The following is a 14,365-nucleotide window of genomic DNA, read 5'->3' on the forward strand; positions in this document are numbered from 1 at the left end:
GGTAGAGTGAATCCCTTCCAGTTCTGCAGGTAGATCGAGCTTATAAGCCACTTCCCCTACACGGGCTACGATTCTGAACGGTCTGATGTATCTTGGACTGAGTTTCCCCCACTTTCTAAAACAAAAAATCCCTTTCCAAGGCGAGACCTTAAGCATCACGTTGTCGCCAAAGTTAAACTCAATTTGTCGTCGCCGCTTATTGGCATAAGACTTTTGACGGTCTTGAGCAGCTTTTATTCTTGCCTTAATCTAATCAAATCTTGAGGAGGTTTCTTGCACGACTTCCAAACTACCAATCTCTTTCTGAACAATTTCTCCCCAACATACAGGAGTTCTACAATGTCTACTATACAACATTTCAAACGGAGGCATACCAATACTTGAATGGTAGCTTTTATTGTAAGAAAATTCTGCTAAGTGAAGATGATCATCCCAACTTCCTACAAAATCTAACACACAAGCACATAGCCTATCCTCAAGGGTTTGGATAGTCCGTTCAGACTGCCCATCTATTTGAGGATGATACGCCGTGTTGATGTTCAATCTCGTTCCCATCGCTTCATGTAACCGTTTCCAAAACCTAGAAGTAAAGAGGTTGTCTCTGTCAGATACGATCGAAAACGGTACCCCATGCTTTGCTAAAACTTCCTTAACGAACGCATTTGCTAACGTTTCTGACGAGATGGCCTGTCGTATAGGCAGAAAATAAGCACTCTTTGTTAAACGGTCCACAATCACTCAGATGCTATCATGATTTCTAGCTGTACGCTGCAATTTAGTTATGAAATCCATGGTGATATGTTCCCATTTCCACTCGGCTATCTCCAATGGCTGTATCTTCCCATACGGCTTCTGGTGTTCTGCTTTAACCTGTAAATAGGTCAAGCACTTACTGACATAATCTACCACTTCGTTCCTCATACCCGGCCACCAATAGTCTTTCTTCAGGTCTTGACACATCTTGGTGGATCTGGGATGAATTGAGCATCGAGACTTATGAGCCTCGTCTAGAATTCGGCCTCTGAGATTCCCATGTTGCGGAATCCATATTCGATCGAATCTGATCCTTACACCATTTGTATTATCTATCAACTCCATCTGATGTCCAAAAATCCTTTCCTTCTTCATCAACCCTTCATTTGCAAGCACCTCCGACTGTACCTTGCTGATTTCTTCAAAGAAATTTGAATTGATAATCAACTTATAAGATTTCATTGTAGTGATGACTTCCTCATTCTTCCGGCTTAAGGCGTCAGCGACCACGTTAGCCTACCAGATAATACTTGATGCCACAGTCATAGTCTTTAATCAACTCTAGCCATCTTTTCCGTGTCATACTCAACTCTTTCTGCTCGAAGAAGTATTTCAAACTCTTATGGTCTGTATAAATAGTACACTTAGTACCACACAAGTAATGTCTCCAGATCTTAAGAGCATGCACTACAGTTGCTAACTCGAGGTCATGCGTCGGGTACGTATTAACTGTATCTTACCATCCTTAACCATTCTCATTATCCTAACAGAGGTTTCACTAGCCGTTTCTACCATGAAGGTCTCAAGCACACGACAACATTTCAGTTTTGCTAACTTACAAAATGTCACATCTATAAAACTCCTATTAGCACCTGAATCAAACAAAACAGAAGCAGAAATACCATTTACTAGAAATGTACTTGTCACAACATCAGGGATCTGTTTGGCCTGCTCCTGTGTCAACATGTAAGCTCTGGTCTTCGGCCTTGATTTTTCAACATCTTTCTTCCCACTACCTCCAACTTCACCTTCGGTACACTCTCTTGCCATATGACCTGTCTTTCCACATTTGTAACAGGCGGGCTTTGCATTACATTCATTGGCGTAATGCCCCACCTTCTCACCTTTATAACAGGCCTTTGATCTATCCTGCATTCCCCTCCATGCGGCTTTCCACACTTGTGACACACATCCGAACCAGCACCCCACTTGCACTCACCACCATGCATCTTCCCATAAGTCTTGCACGACTTCCTTTCCCATGTCTTCTACTTCTTATCCTTGGGATTCCACATATGTATGCCGGGTCGCTTAGCAAGGGCAACCCACTTCTTCTCCTTCTTCTCTTCCACCACAACCTCCTCCACCGCCAGGTCATCGTAAACCATCTCCGCAAAGTCAACTGCGGAATCGAAAGTAGCAGGTCTACTTGCCCTAACCAGTGTGCGAACATTTTGTGGAAGTCCCCTAACATAACACTTGATCCTTTTCGCTTTAGTGTTCACCATATCGGGCACAAGTCTTGACAAACGGTTAAACTCAATGGTGTACTCACGGTGTGTCATCCTTCACGCCTTCAAGTTTAGGAACCTCAACTCCGCCTGTTCCACTTAAGCATCAGCACAAAACCGCTTCATAACCATCTCCTTCAAATCATCCCACTTCAACACCTTAAATTCCGCTGAGGTATTCCTCTGCTCAACAGTTTCCCATCAAAACATAGCTTCCTCACCAAATGACTGGGTAGCAAAGCCCATCACTTGGTTGGGACACATGCGCTAATTTGGATAACCTTGTCCATTACGGTTATCCATTTGAGAGTAGCGATCATGGCACCCACACCAGTCAGCTTCGGTGGGTCACAACCTTTGAATGACATGTAGCTGCACCCACCACGACCCCGCTTTCCATCATCAACCTGCACAGACCGATCTTCACTCGACACTTCCTTCTCAGTCTCATCCTCCTTCTTGCTACTTTCCTCTGTCTTCTCAGCGGTTCTTGCACGGATCTCAGTAGACTTATCTTGTTGAAGATTCTTCACTGCAGCAGCTACTGCCTGAGTAATAGCAGCTTGAACGGCAGGGTCGAACTGATACCCTTCCTCACGCACAGTCATGCTTCTTTCTTTGGTTAACACGTGGCCTACCATAGCTTCCCGTGCGCCCTCCTTGTCCAGCAGTCGTCTTAGTACCAGCCATTTCAATTCTAAAGGAAAAACACAAACATCGTCACTTCAGGAACTATTTAGTAAAAGGATAGTAAGGCTGAAGGTAATAACAGTGGCAGCTGTGACTAGCTGCTCACGTTACTCTCCGTGTCCTATACACTTCCTTTCGTGAGTTCACTTGTGCTAGATTCTACTTATAACAGTTAGACAATCAAACATTTCAAATAGAAACAAGTAATTCTCTTTCTAACAATCTAACTAACTTTCTCACTTATCCTTACATTATACACAAGTAAATCATGTATTAAGCTTGCTCGGGTGACAAATGGCATTATTGGACTGGCATCCTCTTTTTTTCTTTCTTAAGTTCCATTATATGTTCGAACCTAAGCATGTAGGATGCTTATTCTCTAGAACTTATGCTCTGATACCAACTTGTAAGGCCCTCGAGCCAGGTGGACCTACCGTTGGCCTTGTTGTATTTACTCATTCACATTGGATTTAATTAAAGCCATTCGTGGAATATAAAAGTCAAACATTCATACAAACCGTCAAGTACTTGTTTAAATAAAATAACATACGTCTTAACGATAAACATAAATAATGCGTGAATCTTCTATCTTTCGATGCCAGCCTTCATTTATTTGCCATGTGTGTAAGGCCCCGAACCCCGGGAACCCCACAGTTGGTATTCATACAAAACACTTGTAAAAATACTTAAACTTGAAAACAGTTCGTTCCATTAAAATAAGCATCTAAGAGTATAATTTAGCAGAAAACATAAATAATAAAATAAGTTCCCAAAACCCGGGAGTTATGCCCAAAACCAATTTAAATGTATTTAAATAAATGTTAAAAAGAAAACGTTTATTATTATTGAAACATCCGACTAAGCATGCCCTCCACCGTCCAAGTAGCTTTGTGCACGTCCAAGCGGCAATGCATCCACCTCCTAATCTGAAAATCACACTAACATGCACACAAAGTCAGCTTGAGCTGAGTGAGTTCAGTTTTAATAAATAACATCAATATTAATAATCATAATAGTCATTCCCAAAGGTTTTAAACTATAAAAGGGATACATCAGTTAGGCCATCATCTTCGATAAATAATCATCCTTATGTATATATACATATACAAGCCTACATATAAACATCTTTATAAGTGCATCCCTATATATATAAATATATATATATAACATCAGGGTCGAGCAAACGTATAACCCAAACACATAACATCAGGGTCGAGCAAACGTACAACCCAAACACGTAACATCAGGGTCGAGCAAACGTACAACCCAAACACGTAACATCAGGGTCGAGCAAACGTACAACTCAAACACGTAATATCTCATCAACGTATGCAAACACAAAGTGGGCATACATAACATCCGTAGTCGATACGACTACAACATCGCCAAATATAGGCCATACAATAATATATATATATATACATACTAGAACATCCCAAGGCCTACCATATACTAGCAAGCCTATATAAAATAGTTTAAACGTTTCATCAAGTAAAATCACTTAGGTGTGCATGCTAGCCCAAAACTTAAAAAGAGTTAAAAAGGGTATCATGAAGTCACCTGACACGAGACATGGATTCACCCCGAGCTAGAGAATCCCTAAGTAATCCCAAGACTCAAACACCTGCCGGTTTACATTCAATCAATACTAATGACATCAAGATGACTCGTTTATCCTATGAGACGTTCTAACGGGGTTCGGGTCACCTAAAGCCTCGACCTCATCAAACTAAATCACGACAGCCCCCGAGGCCTCACATTCACCAATACAACCCTTAGATACTCCGGGAATAAAGAATTCCCAAATTACCCCCGAAAGCACTAGGAGATACCAATACGCGCGTTTAAGAGTCGTTTAGGCCGTTAACATCCAACTCAGCCCCGTGTGGACCCATTATGATAAAAACACAACCAAAAAGTCCACACGACGCTACACGAGTCAAATGGGTCGGTAACTCGCAAGTACAACGCACCAACTACTCAAAAAACGCAATTGCGCGTTGTACCGACCCGTTGGAGTAACCGACAACCAATTCAGCCCCATAACTTATAAAAATGATTTTTCAACAGTCCGTACATCAAACCAAGTTCCCTCGAGCTGAATTGGTTGTTAATCACTTCCACCCTCGCGTTAAACGCAACAAACTACAATTCTAGTCAACCGAACACTAACAATCAAGCTACAACTAGTTGACCAATCTAACGAACACCAATGAACATGATTTTTAGGTATGATATACGGGACATACCTAGGAAGATTGTGGTGCAAAAACTTACTTCAAACAGCCTCGACAAGAACACAATTGAACATCCACCGGTTAAACCTAAAACGAACCTATCGATCAATAACAAGTAAAACGTGCAGATTTTAGCATGCGAAGATGCATTTAATTACATAGGATAAACTTTGAAATAAATTATTAAATTTTTACCAGACTTTAATAAATGTCTTAGGTTTATAAAAATATTTTTATTATATTTTTCTAGTGGACACAAAAATTATAAAAATTCCTCCAACACAGAAAGGTACGTGCAGGTATTTCAGTGCACAACAAAATGGTTTTATTTTTATAAAATTCATTAACAAACCAAATTAAACGATTCCAATTGGGTTTGATCCTTAACTCAAAATATTATGTTCCAGAAGTAGAAACAACTAATTTGGACTTGTTGAAAAAGAGTTATGATGTCGGGAAGACAGACTAGAATCCGTCATACCGCATCAGCTTTGACACTCGATCTTATAAATTCATAAAAACCATTCAAATCTCGTCCAAAAATTACATATTATACATTTCTGGAAACTAAACTCAAAGTAGAACATCATAGAAACAAGAATTGATCAAAAAAAATGGATTATCATCGCGTTACAGACCCAACAATAAACGTATACGAATCTGTCAGCAAACTGTTATCATCAAAACTCAACCTTAACGACCAATAAGCGCGTTAATATGATCAATTAAGGTGTATAGGACTTGGGGAATCGTAGAACTATCCTTCAATTGATGTTTTATGCTCAAAACTTGGCTGGAAAGAAGAAAATCGCAGGTGTGGGGGCTGCACAAGTGCCGATCGGACAGCAAGGGAGGTTAGGGTTAGGTTTTGTGTTATAAAAATAAACGTTACGCTCTAGCCCCTCCAATTTAAAGGATTTGGCAACTTGAAAGAAAAGCTTAAGTAATTTAATATACCAGAAGGATAATAAGGTCATCGAGGAACGACGGATAACTCCCGAGAATTGCATATACTTTACACGTTATTAATCATTAAACCGAAAATTAACGGGCGTTACAATGTGTCTCCCCTCATGCAACTTGTCTCATTCTATTCACCTGCGTGTATACTAAAAGTCAGCTATGCTGAGTGAGTTCTTGTTAAACAATTAACATACATTACATTCATATCCTTACTTATACATATCCGGAGATACGTATTTTGTACTTTACTTACTAATATTTATTTCATACATACTTATATACTTTCTTTCATACTATATATATATATATATATATTTATATATATATATATGTATATATAACTTCTTTCTTTATCATTTCTATACCTACATTACTTTCACATTACTTCTTCATTTTAAAGAGCATTTCGCCTTACATACCTCGGATATTATAAGGGCCCGGTCCCTACATACCTTGGATATTATAAGGGTCCGGCGCCCTACATACCTCGGATATTATTAGGGTTCGGTGCCCTTCATACCTTGGATATTATTAGGGCCCTTCCTCATACCAACAACCATACATGTGTTCGTTACATAACACAGAAAGGGGCTAGAACTCGCCTGTAGTTGGTTCATCTCCGAGTTAACGTTAACGCCTTTCTTCAATTGAGCCCGACTAACTATTTATTAAGTTACACATATTAATTCTTTAAGTATCTTTACATTCCTAAATTAATGAAACTGAACCCAAAACTTAACGAGATCGTACTTTATTATTTTAACGAACCGAACTTATAACTTGACGAAACTGATCTTATTAAATTAGGAAACCTAACTTTTTATTAAAGAACCAATCTTTATAAGTTATGGTTTCTTAACGAGTTGAGTTTTGGGTAGAGTTTACATTTTCATTTGAATTGGGTTCGGGCCGAGTGCCCTTAATTTATTTAAATTATTTCAAGTCGAGTTTCTTTCTCCTCACTCGACCTAATTCGGTTGGTTTTTCGAGATGAATCATTTATCCCAGTCGATCCAAAATGGGGAATCGAACACTTTAGTCAATTCGAGTTGGTTGGATCGACTCCCTTAACCTTACTCGAGCCGAACTAGATTAATGCATTTAAAGAAAGCTCATGTTGATGATGGTTGGTCTTTTCTTGCATATGAGATATCCAAGACCACCTCATCAATGAATGTTGATAAAGATCCAAATGCAATGGAGGTTATCATGCCTACTGAGGTGATTCTTCCTAATAATGTTTATGAATCTTATGATTCCATGCCAACATCACTTGAGGTATCTTCTAAATCATATGAATCATTTTTTTTGTGAAACTTGTGCTAAGAATTTAAATTCATCTGTTATTGATGAACCTCAGATAATTGATTGTTCTCAGTGTGGTGAATACAAGTCTAAACTTGAATCAATTCATCACTGCAAATGAGTGATTAATATTTGATTTAACATGTATTCGTGATACCTATCAACAAGCACTTGAAAATGATCAAAAATCTAAAGATAATATTGAGGCATTGTCGAATAGCAATCATGATTTGAAAGCTGAATTGGGTATAAATTAATAATCATCGAAAAACAGTTTAAAAAAAATATTGGAATTGAGAACCAAAATAACTGCGCCCGAAAATGAGGTGTTGGAGTTAAAGAATAAATTGAATAAATTTAGAAATTCATCTTTTCTACTCAATGAAATTATTGAAGTTAACAACAATCACCAAAAGGGTGGTAAAACTGGTGTAGGGTTTGTTGAAATCCCTCATCTATTTCAAAATGATTACACCATGTGACCAGACACTTAGATCTAAAAGAAGTGGACGTTAACACTGATAGTAGATCCTCATGTGACTGTTACCAAGGTTAAAATAATCAATGAGGAGAAAGTTAAATCAGTTGATCCAAAGACGACTGTTAAGAACGAAACAAATTGTTTACTCCAAAATATCATATTCAAAGTAATCTGGTTTTCTGTCAAACTAATGATGATATTCTTATTGAAGATGTGGTTAAACCAGTGGTGGTTCACAAAAATGAAAATATACCTGTTGAAAATCATATTCTTTGTGAACCATAAACTTCTGAGAAATCAAGAACTGGTAAACCAAAATTAGTGGTACACCAAGGACATATGAGAAGAAGGTTGTTTCTGAAAAGATATCAAAATCATTTTCAAAACCACGTGTTAAGGGTAAAAACTAGAAAGTTTATAAATTAAAAGGTGTTGACAAGATGTTTGTTGATGAGCTCTTTCCGATAGCTCATGTTAAACCTGAGTGTGTTGAAAAGGTGTATGATTTTGATCAATCGATTTTTCGTACTTGTGATGCATCAGTGATGCCTATTGGGAAATGAAAAAGAGAACACCAAAACCTCAAAAGGAATCCAAACCAGTGTTGTTTCAACAGTACAGATTTGTCAAATCTACTGGTTCTGATGTATTGGAAAATTTTGCACAATGTTTAAATCTTGAATTTTTCCAAAAGAAAAATCTTGAGAAAGTTCATCCCTTCGCGTCTAAACTTGTAACAGAATCATCTTTGACGTGGGTTGAATTGAGAAAATGTTTTTACTTTAATGTCAAAGGACATTTGATAGTTGATTGTCCTTATAGGAGACGACTCATATTGCCAGATGATTTTAACAATGTTTTTTTTAACTTTTGGGCAATTTGAGACACTTGAACAAAAAGCTAAACAACAAAGAGTTTATCTTAATTCATTGTTAAAGTCTCCTGAAACGTCTCACAATTCTTACGATGTTAAATTTGTGAGACTACAAGCTGATAAACCGTTACCAGCTTGGAAACCAAAGATTCCATCAGCTGTTACTGATCATGTTGAGGATACTGGTCGACCTAAGACTATGGTCTCGGTTCCGGTTTCTCTTTTATTATCTAGTTTTTTTTTTCTGCAGGGATATCCATGAAGATCTATCAACGATATATGGATTGTTGCTAAATCAAATTTGTTGATAGTGGATTATCTCAACATATTGGTTTAGATTTGATGGCTATTTGCAAAGTTTTAAAAGTTCATAAAATTTTCAATCGGCAAACTTGTTCACCATTCATATTTTTAAAATGGAAGATTTATTTTTTGTGAACAAGATCTCATAAGATGTATCCATGTCAGAAGACCATTTTTCATTTTTCGTTATTTATTCTGCAAATTTTGTTATTGTTTATATTTTTAGGGGTAGAAAATTAGAATAAAATAAACAAAATATTGTGTGTTCTATATGAAAAATATAAAAATACAAAATATGTTGTTAATTTTGAAAAAAATAAAGTTGAGAAAGTTTGGAGATGAATAGGAGATGAATCAAAACGAAAAACTCGTTAACTATACCCCTGGAGGTTTATAGTAAATGGAAATATAGATTAGGTATATCCGCGCGTGTTAAGTTAATAAATACAACGTTCATATAGTTTTCTGGTATTCAAAATTATATTCAAGTAAATTAGAATTTCAATACCGTTGTACATTATATTATACATTATAATATAAGAAACTGAATCAGTTTTGTAATTTGATATTCTAAAAAAATCCCATAGCAGAGGAAGCCTAAATGGTGGAATTCTTTTTCTAGGACTGTTTTATAAATTCTGTTCCAGTTGCATCTCTTAAAATAAGTTCAGTATCAATTTTTATTTCACCTATCTCATAGATTCCAGTCAAAGATTCATAGAATCGAAATTCCATCATTGCTAGATTTATAGGATTTTATTTCATATTTGATGGATAATGAGCCAGCCAAAATAGTATTATTTTAGAATTCAATATGGATGAATATAAATAACTGACAATTTCAAAATAATCCTGTTTGATTCATCTCTATTCATCTCCAAAAGGTTTGAGTTATATCAAGGTAAGGTGGCCAAAGCCCCTATGGTTCAGTGGTTACGACCTCTCTCTTTCATGGAGAAAACGACGGTTCAAGTCCCTTTAGGGGTATGCCAATACTCAAGACTATATGAGTGGGATTTTCTATCAAGTGATCCATCTTGTAAGACCCCGAATCCCGGGAATCCTACAGTTGGTATTCATACAAAATACTTACAAAATACTTAACTCAAAAACAGTTCATTTCGTTAAAACAACCAATTCAGATTATAATTCAGCCGAAAACCATAATGAATAAAATAAGTTCCCAAAACCAATTTAAATATATTTGATAAAACTTTTTAAAAGAAATGTTTCATAATGATATCTTCCATCCACGTATGCCCTTCACCGTCCAAGTAGCTTCGTGTACGTCCAAGCGATAAGGCATCCTTCTCCTAACCTGAAACTCACACTAACATGCACACAAAGTCAGCTTGAGCTGAGTGAGTTCAAGTTTTTAATAAATAACATCAATAGTAATAATCATAATAGTCTTCCCAAAGGTCTTAAGCTATAAAAGGGATACATCAGTTAGGCCATCATCTTCAATACATAATCACCCTTATATCTACATGTGTACACATACATATAAATAAACATCCTTATAAGTGCATCCCTATATATAAATATATATATATATATATATATATAACATCCAAATAATAACATCAGGGTCGAGCAAACGTACAACCCAAACACGTAACATCTCATCAACGTATGCAAACACAAAGTAGGCACACGTAACATCCGTAGTCGATAACGACTACTAACATCGCCAAATATTGGCCATACAATAATACATACATACATACTATAACATCCCAAGGCCTACCATATACTAGCAAGCCTATATAAAATAGTTTAAACGTTTCATCAAGCAAAATCGCTTAGGTGTGCATGCTAGCCCAAAACTTAAAAAGAGTTAAAAGGGGGCATCATGAACTCACCTGACACAAGACACGTATTCACCACGAGCCAGATGATCCCTAAGTAATCCCAAAACTCAAACACCTGTCGGTTTACATACAATCATTACAATCGACCTCGAAAGGACTCGTTTATCCTACGAGATGTTCTAACATGGTTTGAGTTACCTAAACCCTCGACCTCATCAAACTAAACCACAACAGCCCCCAAGGCCTCACATTCACCAAAACGACCCTTAGGTACTCCTGGGAATAAAGAATTACCAATTTGCCCCCGTAAGCACTAGGTGACACTAACATGCGCGTTTAAGAGTCATTTAGGCCGTTAACATCCAACTCAGCCTCGTGTGGACCCAATATGATAAAATCACAGCCAACAAGTCCACACGACGCTACACGAGTCAAATGGGTCGGTAACTCGTAAGTACAACGCACCAACTACTCAATAAACGAAATTGCGCGTTGTACCGACCCATTGGAGTAACCGACAACCAATTCAGACCCATAACTTATAAAAATGATTTTTCAACAGCCCGTCCATCAAACCAAGTGTCCCCGAGCTGAATTGGTCGTTAATCACTTCAACCATCGCGTTAAACGCATCAAACTACAATTCTAGTCAACCGAACACAATCTTTCAAACGATAACTAGTTGACCAATCTAACGAACCCCAATGAATATGGTTTTTAAGTATGATATACTACACACACCTAGGAGGATTTTGGTGCAAAAACCTCACTCAAAACAGTCCCGAAAATTCTCAATTGGACAGCTACCCGGTTAGCCTACAACAAGCCATTAAATACGCGTGTTATAACGACCAATTATGGTGTAAAAGACTCGGGGAATCGTAGTACTAACCTTTAATTGATGTTTTACGCTCACGACTTGGCTGGAAAAAAGGAAAATCGTGGGGAGGGGGGGCTGGAGCTGCCGATCGGGATTTATGAATGGGTTAGGGTTAGGTTTGTTTATGTCATAAACATTTTTCACATCTAGTCCCTCCAATTTTAAAGAATTTACATTTTTGTTGAAAAGTTAAATGTTATAACGTACCGGGATGGCGAGAGGGCTTCTGAGAAAGGTCGGTTAAACCCCGAGAATTATACATACTTTACAGGCTTTAATTCTTTTAAACCAGAAATTAACGGGTGTTACACATCTTTGTCAAGTCCTTCTAATAGTCTACTCAGTGGGACTTTGTATTTTATATAATGTGATATGTATTTGTCAAATCTACCTGTGAGACGAAAGGAAGTTGATTATGGAACATCTAAAATGAATTAGGCGTTGGGTCGATGCCCGAGTGGTTAATAGGGACATACTGTAAATTTGTTGACAATATGTCTATGCTGGTTCAAATCCAGCTCGGCCCAACAATTTGTCAATCTACTATCAGATGGTAGAACCCTCTTGTTCTTAAAAAATACCTGAAGAATAAAAAAGAATCCAAATTTCTGCTAGATCTCTTCTTATTTCCCTGGGATTGTAGTTCAATAGGCAAGAGCACTACCCTGTCAAGGCGGACGTTGCGTGTTCGAGCCCCGTCAGTCCCGACGGATCTAATAAGTACATCAATTCGCCTCTCGATTTTCTGTGAAAGTAGGGACAGAGAGCATGATTGAATTCCAAAGGGGTTTCCATTCTTTTTTTCAGGATTCTGTCAAAGAAAGAACAAACCCTAAACTAAAAAAATAACTAAATTAGTGAAGTTGATAGAATATTCCATCTTTTCTCCCACGACTCATCTTTCTCATACTTATTTGTCTTCCAAAGAAATTTAGATCAATAAAATTTAGAACCTAATTCCTCTCTTTTTCCATTTCGCTTGTATTGTTTGTTGGGTTTTTGTAGTTCGGGCGGGTGGATAGAGTTCGTTTGATGGTTCTATAAGGAAGACCTAAGGAAGGTAGGTTATAGAAAATAAACAAAATAAGGATAAATAAAGTAAAGGGGTTTTTGATTGGTTCGAGAATCCCATTTTGGATTTGGCATGGATAAAATATATTCATATGTTATGCTATTCAATTCTCGACGACGAATTAATTTAATAGCTCAGATATTGTTATTCATGATATTGATCCGATTCAAGATCATCGATAGGTAATGCATTCATTGAATTGACAGGTGAAAGATTTATCATCTCTATGGGATTAAATCCCGAGTTATTTTGAAAATAAACGATGATATTATGGAAGTAAATATTCTTGCATTTATTGCTACTGCACTATTCATTTTAATTCCTAGTGCTTTTCTACTTATAATTTACGTAAAAACAGCTAGTCAAAATGATTAATTACTTTAAATGAAACTTGACTTCTGAATTCTTATCAATAGTTGAAGAAATCAAATGAAAAGTAAATGAAATCAATGGGCTATAATCGGCGGTATTCTATGAGATCCGAGAGTATGGTAAGTAAGAAATTGATTTCTTACTTATCATACTCTCTATTAGTGTTATAGTAGTATATAAAATTGTTTCTAATAAAGTTGGTGTACTATATTAGCTTCTATCTTCAATATATGTAGTTATTACTCAATATATGGAATTTACGTAGGACCCAATTCTATTTCTTTGATACATCTATTTATTCCGATGAATCTGAAATAATTGTTTTGTTTTATTGTTATAGAATACATTTATTCACTAGAATCCAATGGAATTTGGAAACCAAGATATTTTGATTTGAAAATGATTTCAATTCAAATCAAAAATGCGTTGCAGAACGATCTATAAAATAATTGATACCGTTTCATTCCTCAACTAAATTAGGAGTACTTCTAAAGTCTACTTCTTCCCCATACTACGAGTGAAAGGGAAAATGTAAAGACTACCATTAAAGCAGCCTAAGCGAGACTTACTATATCCATGTGAATTACGTCCCTTATCTATATGATAGAATTATTCCATTATTGCTCACTAATTAGTAGATGAATGGTCCAAAGTCAAAAAGGGATTTTGGGCAAACACTATTGATGAACCAATCAAAAAAATCCATTTCAAAAATTTCTATATGATTTATAATCGGGAAAAGACTAAACACAAGTAAAATAAAAAATCAAAACTACAAAGGAATGTTACTAATGGAACTTCTAGTAATAAAATAAGAGGGCACATTCCTTTTTTTCTTACTCTCCAAAGTAAAAATAAATCAATTGTTATCTATTACAAACTTTTTCCTATTTGATCTAATCCGTATTCTTTCCCGATTGTCTCTCTGAAGGAGTTGGGAGGTAGTATATTATACTTTTGACGAGAGGTTAAAAAAAAAGAATCATTTTTTTCATATTTTTTTTCTATAAATTATCCATTTCAATCTAATAGTGATTGAATGCCTGAACACTCAGAGATTCTCGCGAGTCTATATATGTAGATTACAGTATAGAAATAGAAAGAACTTCT

This window comes from Bidens hawaiensis, unplaced genomic scaffold, assembly GCF_021521415.1.
Source record: "Bidens hawaiensis isolate Kalapana, Puna unplaced genomic scaffold, B.hawaiensis_p1.1 tig00016760_1, whole genome shotgun sequence".
In the NCBI taxonomy this organism is placed as follows: domain Eukaryota; kingdom Viridiplantae; phylum Streptophyta; class Magnoliopsida; order Asterales; family Asteraceae; genus Bidens; species Bidens hawaiensis.